The sequence below is a fragment of the Schistocerca americana genome, unplaced genomic scaffold (genome assembly GCF_021461395.2).
Source record: "Schistocerca americana isolate TAMUIC-IGC-003095 unplaced genomic scaffold, iqSchAmer2.1 HiC_scaffold_827, whole genome shotgun sequence".
NCBI classification, from domain to species: Eukaryota; Metazoa; Arthropoda; class Insecta; order Orthoptera; family Acrididae; genus Schistocerca; species Schistocerca americana.
The window spans coordinates 40,001-47,500 of NW_025726595.1; the positions used below are offsets into that span (position 1 = coordinate 40,001).

General features: G+C 52.1%; 1 non-coding gene across 1 annotated transcript; it reads right to left on the bottom strand.

Annotated features, from left to right (window-relative positions):
* Positions 1 to 202: 202 nt before the first annotated feature.
* LOC124591320 lies at positions 203 to 2,112 on the bottom strand. The gene has a single exon (XR_006977133.1). It is a non-coding gene; the product is annotated as a small subunit ribosomal RNA (ribosomal RNA).
* Between the last annotated feature and the right edge of the window lie 5,388 nt (positions 2,113 to 7,500).

Sequence of the window (7,500 nt, forward strand, 5' to 3'; positions counted from 1 at the left end):
GCGAAAGTCATTCAAAACCGGCGCCAGGCGCCAGGTGCCGCAGGCCAGCCGCTCCAGCGCTTCAGCGCTCGTACCACACAACATTGGCGTTAGTTTTGAGAAGCACGCGTGGTTCCGCACGCGGCGCACGGCTACTGCGAGCCGTACAGGTAGCGTGTTGCGCGACACGACACGCACACCGAAAGACATGCAGTCTAGTCGGTAATGATCCTTCCGCAGGTTCACCTACGGAAACCTTGTTACGACTCTTACTTCCTCTAAATGATCAAGTTTGGTCATCTTTCCGGTAGCATCGGCAACGACAGAGTCAATGCCGCGTACCAGTCCGAAGACCTCACTAAATCATTCAATCGGTAGTAGCGACGGGCGGTGTGTACAAAGGGCAGGGACGTAATCAACGCGAGCTTATGACTCGCGCTTACTGGGAATTCCTCGTTCATGGGGAACAATTGCAAGCCCCAATCCCTAGCACGAAGGAGGTTCAGCGGGTTACCCCGACCTTTCGGCCTAGGAAGACACGCTGATTCCTTCAGTGTAGCGCGCGTGCGGCCCAGAACATCTAAGGGCATCACAGACCTGTTATTGCTCAATCTCGTGCGGCTAGAAGCCGCCTGTCCCTCTAAGAAGAAAAGTAATCGCTGACAGCACGAAGGATGTCACGCGACTAGTTAGCAGGCTAGAGTCTCGTTCGTTATCGGAATTAACCAGACAAATCGCTCCACCAACTAAGAACGGCCATGCACCACCACCCACCGAATCAAGAAAGAGCTATCAATCTGTCAATCCTTCCGGTGTCCGGGCCTGGTGAGGTTTCCCGTGTTGAGTCAAATTAAGCCGCAGGCTCCACTCCTGGTGGTGCCCTTCCGTCAATTCCTTTAAGTTTCAGCTTTGCAACCATACTTCCCCCGGAACCCAAAAGCTTTGGTTTCCCGGAGTCTGCCCGCCGAGTCATCGGAGGAACTGCGGCGGATCGCTGGCTGGCATCGTTTATGGTTAGAACTAGGGCGGTATCTGATCGCCTTCGAACCTCTAACTTTCGTTCTTGATTAATGAAAACATACTTGGCAAATGCTTTCGCTTCTGTTCGTCTTGCGACGATCCAAGAATTTCACCTCTAACGTCGCAATACGAATGCCCCCGCCTGTCCCTATTAATCATTACCTCGGGTTCCGAAAACCAACAAAATAGAACCGAGGTCCTATTCCATTATTCCATGCACACAGTATTCAGGCGGGCTTGCCTGCTTTAAGCACTCTAATTTGTTCAAAGTAAACGTGCCGGCCCACCGAGACACTCACTCAAGAGCACCCTGGTAGGATTGCAACGGGGTCCGCCTCGGGACGCACGAGCACGCACGAGGCGCGTCGCACGCCTTCAGCTCGCCCCACCGGCAGGACGTCCCACGATACATGCCAGTTAAACACCGACGGGCGGTGAACCAACAGCGTGGGACACAAATCCAACTACGAGCTTTTTAACCGCAACAACTTTAATATACGCTATTGGAGCTGGAATTACCGCGGCTGCTGGCACCAGACTTGCCCTCCAATAGATACTCGTTAAAGGATTTAAAGTGTACTCATTCCGATTACGGGGCCTCGGATGAGTCCCGTATCGTTATTTTTCGTCACTACCTCCCCGTGCCGGGAGTGGGTAATTTGCGCGCCTGCTGCCTTCCTTGGATGTGGTAGCCGTTTCTCAGGCTCCCTCTCCGGAATCGAACCCTGATTCCCCGTTACCCGTTACAACCATGGTAGGCGCAGAACCTACCATCGACAGTTGATAAGGCAGACATTTGAAAGATGCGTCGCCGGTACGAGGACCGTGCGATCAGCCCAAAGTTATTCAGAGTCACCAAGGCAAACGGACCGGACGAGCCGACCGATTGGTTTTGATCTAATAAAAGCGTCCCTTCCATCTCTGGTCGGGACTCTGTTTGCATGTATTAGCTCTAGAATTACCACAGTTATCCAAGTAACGTGGGTACGATCTAAGGAACCATAACTGATTTAATGAGCCATTCGCGGTTTCACCTTAATGCGGCTTGTACTGAGACATGCATGGCTTAATCTTTGAGACAAGCATATGACTACTGGCAGGATCAACCAGGGAGCTGCGTCAACTAGAGCTGAGCAGCCGGCCGCCCGGGAGTGTGTCCCGGGGGCCCGCGCGAACACGCAAGCGTCCGCTCAATTATTCTGCAAACAGGAGGAGGCTGAGCTCCCCTGCACCATACACCTCGAAACCCTCTCAGGTCCCGGCGGCGCGCAGCGCCGTCCTAAGTACTTGGTCGGGTTCGAGAGAGGCGCAATCGCCCGGAGTTTGGCGAGTAGACGCTTTAGGTGCGACCACCCGTGCTCCCAACTGAGCTTGCCGCTGCCGACAGAGGCCCGGGAGCGTGCTGTCGTGGCATTGCCGGCGGGAGACAACACGCGCCACCTACGGTGACCGGCAGCTCCAACGCCAGCGCCACAGAAGGACAAAAGCCCCACTTGGGTGCCGAAGCGAACTCTCCCAGCACAGCGCACGCGCCAACACGTCCGCACAGCTGCGATACAAACCACCTGCGAGAACCGCAGAGGCGACCGAGCAGCAGACGGCGTCGCGGCGCCGAGCGCCGGGCGGCGGCGCATCCTCAGCGCACACAGTCCTCAATCGGACCAGCACACTGCAGATGTCCACCGCGCTTCGCACCGGGCCCGCGAGGACCTACTTTGGCCGCACGGCGCCGCGTGCAGGGTGCGCCGGCGCGCAGCTGCGCCGCCTGCCGCCTCCGTCGGCCGGCGCGCCTGCCACTGGCCGCCCCCACCAGCCGGCTGTAGCGCGTGCGCCCACGCACCGCACGGCCAACACGCCGGGAGGCCCCCCCTCACCGGCCGGGGACGGTCCCACCCAGCCACCGCCGCGTATCGCTTCACACCCACATGCCATTCACGTTCGTGGGCATGGTGGGTATCGCTGCAACAACCGGTTGGTAGCTCAACCGATCGTCGCCATCACTGATTCACCCCTAGCGAGAACAACCGCACCACAACGGTTTACCAGTTGTTCATTTGCGTAACGTCACCAGCAAACGTAGGCGTCCATCGCCATTTGCAAATTCAACGATTGTTGCATGCCTGTGTCAGGTGTCACGACACACTGTCTGCCCACATACACGCAACAACATGTCCACGCTTAGCGAACACGTGGAAGGTGGCCCCCGTACGTATGCGATGTCCATTGCGCGAACGACTGTCAACCGGCCTCTGTCGCATGTCGCAGATGTGGAACGCAGTGCACCGTGCTATCACGGTGTGTGAGAAGAGACGACTACGTCTGACAACACGCGCCACTACATCAACAGACGGCTCATGCTGATCGCCATCCAGGGCATACCACACTGCAATCCAGCTCTTATAGGGAGACGACACGTAGCTGAGTGCACAACATTTGGACCGCATGGTTCGCCGTTGTTGGCGCAGTCGTTGTACGGTCACATGTACCACGATGTATCATTCAGTACATGAGGACCAATGTGCAGTACAGTGTGTGATTTGGACGTACAACATCAGCGGACAGTTGACACAGGCCGTACCACAGCGTAGGCTAAGTGCTTCGCCATGCGAATGCCAATGAACAACTGCAAATGCCAATGAACAACTGCAAAGGGCATTGAGCATGTACGTCCTGCTGCCATCCACATTACAGTGTATAGCTGCAAGGTGTTTAACATGAAGCGATACACTGGGGACCGGGCAGTGCGAGTAGCAAACTATATTGCGGGGGTTGCAGTTAGGCAACACTACACTAATTTAACGCGTCGTATGACAATTACAGAGCAGGTTAAGGCCCAACGTGTGTTGGGTTAAGGCCCAACGTGTGTTGGGTTAAGGCCCAACGTGTGTTGGGTTAAGGCCCAACGTGTGTTGGGTTAAGGCCCAACGTGTGTTGGGTTAAGGCCCAACGTGTGTTGGGTTACGTTAAGGGGCAATGTGGGTTACGTTAAGGGGCAATGTGGGTTACGTTAAGGGGCAATGTGGGTTACGTTACGGCGCAATATAGGTTACGTTACGGCGCAATATAGGTTACGTTAAGGGGCAATGTGGGTTACGTTACGGCGCAATATAGGTTACGTTACGGCGCAATATAGGTTACGTTAAGGCGCAATATCGGTTACGTTAAGGCGCAATACAGGTTACGTTAAGGCGCAATACAGGTTACGTTAAGGCGCAATACAGGTTACGTTAAGGCGCAATACAGGTTACGTTAAGGCGCAATACAGGTTACGTTAAGGCGCAATACAGGTTACGTTAAGGCGCAATACAGGTTACGTTAAGGCGCAATACAGGTTACGTTAAGGCGCAATGCAGGTTACGTTAAGGCGCAATGCAGGTTACGTTAAGGCGCAATACAGGTTACGTTAAGGCGCAATGCAGGTTACGTTAAGGCGCAATGCAGGTTACGTTAAGGCGCAATACAGGTTACGTTAAGGCGCAATACAGGTTACGTTAAGGCGCAATACAGGTTACGTTAAGGCGCAATACAGGTTACGTTAAGGCGCAATACAGGTTACGTTAAGGCGCAATACAGGTTACGTTAAGGCGCAATACAGGTTACGTTAAGGCGCAATACAGGTTACGTTAAGGCGCAATACAGGTTACGTTAAGGCGCAATACAGGTTACGTTAAGGCGCAATACAGGTTACGTTAAGGCGCAATACAGGTTACGTTAAGGCGCAATACAGGTTACGTTAAGGCGCAATACAGGTTACGTTAAGGCGCAATACAGGTTACGTTAAGGCGCAATACAGGTTACGTTAAGGCGCAATACAGGTTACGTTAAGGCGCAATACAGGTTACGTTAAGGCGCAATACAGGTTACGTTAAGGCGCAATACAGGTTACGTTAAGGCGCAATACAGGTTAGGTTAAGGCGCAATACAGGTTAGGTTAAGGTACGACATAGGTTAGGTTAAGGTACGACATAGGTTAGGTTAAGGTACGACATAGGTTAGGTTAAGGTACGACATAGGTTAGGTTAAGGTACGACATAGGTTAGGTTAAGGTACGACATAGGTTAGGTTAAGGTACGACATAGGTTAGGTTAAGGTACGACATAGGTTAGGTTAAGGTACGACATAGGTTAGGTTAAGGTACGACATAGGTTAGGTTAAGGTACGACATAGGTTAGGTTAAGGTACGACATAGGTTAGGTTAAGGTACGACATAGGTTAGGTTAAGGTACGACATAGGTTAGGTTAAGGTACGACATAGGTTAGGTTAAGGTACGACATAGGTTAGGTTAAGGTACGACATAGGTTAGGTTAAGGTACGACATAGGTTAGGTTAAGGTACGACATAGGTTAGGTTAAGGTACGACATAGGTTAGGTTAAGGTACGACATAGGTTAGGTTAAGGTACGACATAGGTTAGGTTAAGGTACGACATAGGTTAGGTTAAGGTACGACATAGGTTAGGTTAAGGTACGACATAGGTTAGGTTAAGGTACGACATAGGTTAGGTTAAGGTACGACATAGGTTAGGTTAAGGTACGACATAGGTTAGGTTAAGGTACGACATAGGTTAGGTTAAGGTACGACATAGGTTAGGTTAAGGTACGACATAGGTTAGGTTAAGGTACGACATAGGTTAGGTTAAGGTACGACATAGGTTAGGTTAAGGTACGACATAGGTTAGGTTAAGGTACGACATAGGTTAGGTTAAGGTACGACATAGGTTAGGTTAAGGTACGACATAGGTTAGGTTAAGGTACGACATAGGTTAGGTTAAGGTACGACATAGGTTAGGTTAAGGTACGACATAGGTTAGGTTACGGTACGACATAGGTTAGGTTACGGTACGACATAGGTTAGGTTACGGTACGACATAGGTTAGGTTACGGTACGACATAGGTTAGGTTACGGTACGACATAGGTTAGGTTACGGTACGACATAGGTTAGGTTACGGTACGACATAGGTTAGGTTACGGTACGACATAGGTTAGGTTACGGTACGACATAGGTTAGGTTACGGTACGACATAGGTTAGGTTACGGTACGACATAGGTTAGGTTACGGTACGACATAGGTTAGGTTACGGTACGACATAGGTTAGGTTACGGTACGACATAGGTTAGGTTACGGTACGATATAGGTTAGGTTACGGTACGATATAGGTTAGGTTAAGGTACACATTGTTGTAAGGAAAGGTTTAATGGGGGGCGGGGCGGGGCGGCCGGTTTGTTGATTGTGATTATAGTAAGTGGATGCCTGCGGCATCATCTGATTTGCCACGTCAGGATGCACCTTTGGCTCATGACAGGCGGCGCTCTCATTCCATGCTTGTGGCAGACCTGTGTCTTTCATTCCTGCCATTGTTTGTGTGCTGTGAGAGGAGGCAGTATTGTGATGTTGGGTGCACCCCTGTGTAGGACATGTGTGGGTGTTGGTGGCTTGGCTGAGCAATGGTGGTTGTCGGGTGGGTGGGATATTCTGTTTTCTGAGTGGACCTCCCAGTCTGGTTATGACAGTGTGGATTGTCTAATGTGGCGGAGAGGATGCACTGGGTGTTGTTCCATGCTGGTGCTTACATATTGTCTGTGTGCGTGTTACAGGCAGAGAGTAGTGCGTGATAAGGGTGTGTGGCTGACGTGTGGTTGTGATTGTGAGCAGAGTCTTTCAGCATGTATACGGACAGTTGTATACATTATCTGTATTCTGATGGCTCTATCTATTACTAATCAGCGCCGTGTATACGTTTAATCCGGTTCCAGTCGAAACTGTTGTATCTCTGTACATTAGTGACACGGCGAGCCCGCTATGTAGTTACTCGTCTCGGCAGCTTCCACCGGTGTATGGCAAATGATTATAAGGAATCAGTCTAGTCGTCAATACCGATGGTGTGACGTCACATGTCTGGGGTGGGGGACGCTGCGCCCTTCCGGTGGGTCATGGCCTAGAAAGACTCTTCCCACGCAGGGGGGCGTGGACTGTCATTGACTCTTCCAGGTAATATACTTGCCGTACGTTCTTGCGACTGCGAGTGCAACGCTCACCGGTACCGACATGGATGGAGCGCCTCCTAGCTGACCGCTCAGCATCGGCATTCGTACAGAGAGCAACGCGGTCGCGTCTCTAGCTCGTAACTGGTACAGCCCGCAGCTCATGTATAGGGACAGCGGGAATGTCGCATATTGGAGATAACTCTTCATGAAACGCATGTTATAGGGGTGGATTGCACATTGCGACTGCGGGAAAAGTCCGCCGTTCATCCGCTGGAGTTGCGAGTTGGGCGGTTGGAGTGGGGCGCAGGTGGAGTGATTGCCGGTCCACGATTTCGTGCGGCAGAGGCGCTGGCGTTGGGGTGCTGTGGTCGACAGAGGACGCAGGCTTTGTGGGTGGGGTCGAAAGATGGGCACTGTGGGCCCATCGATGTCTTGGTCGGCTTGGCGTCTCATAGATGGCGGTATCGTCGTTGCAGGACGTCATGCCGCGGGAGACCTACAGATGGCGCTGTGTTT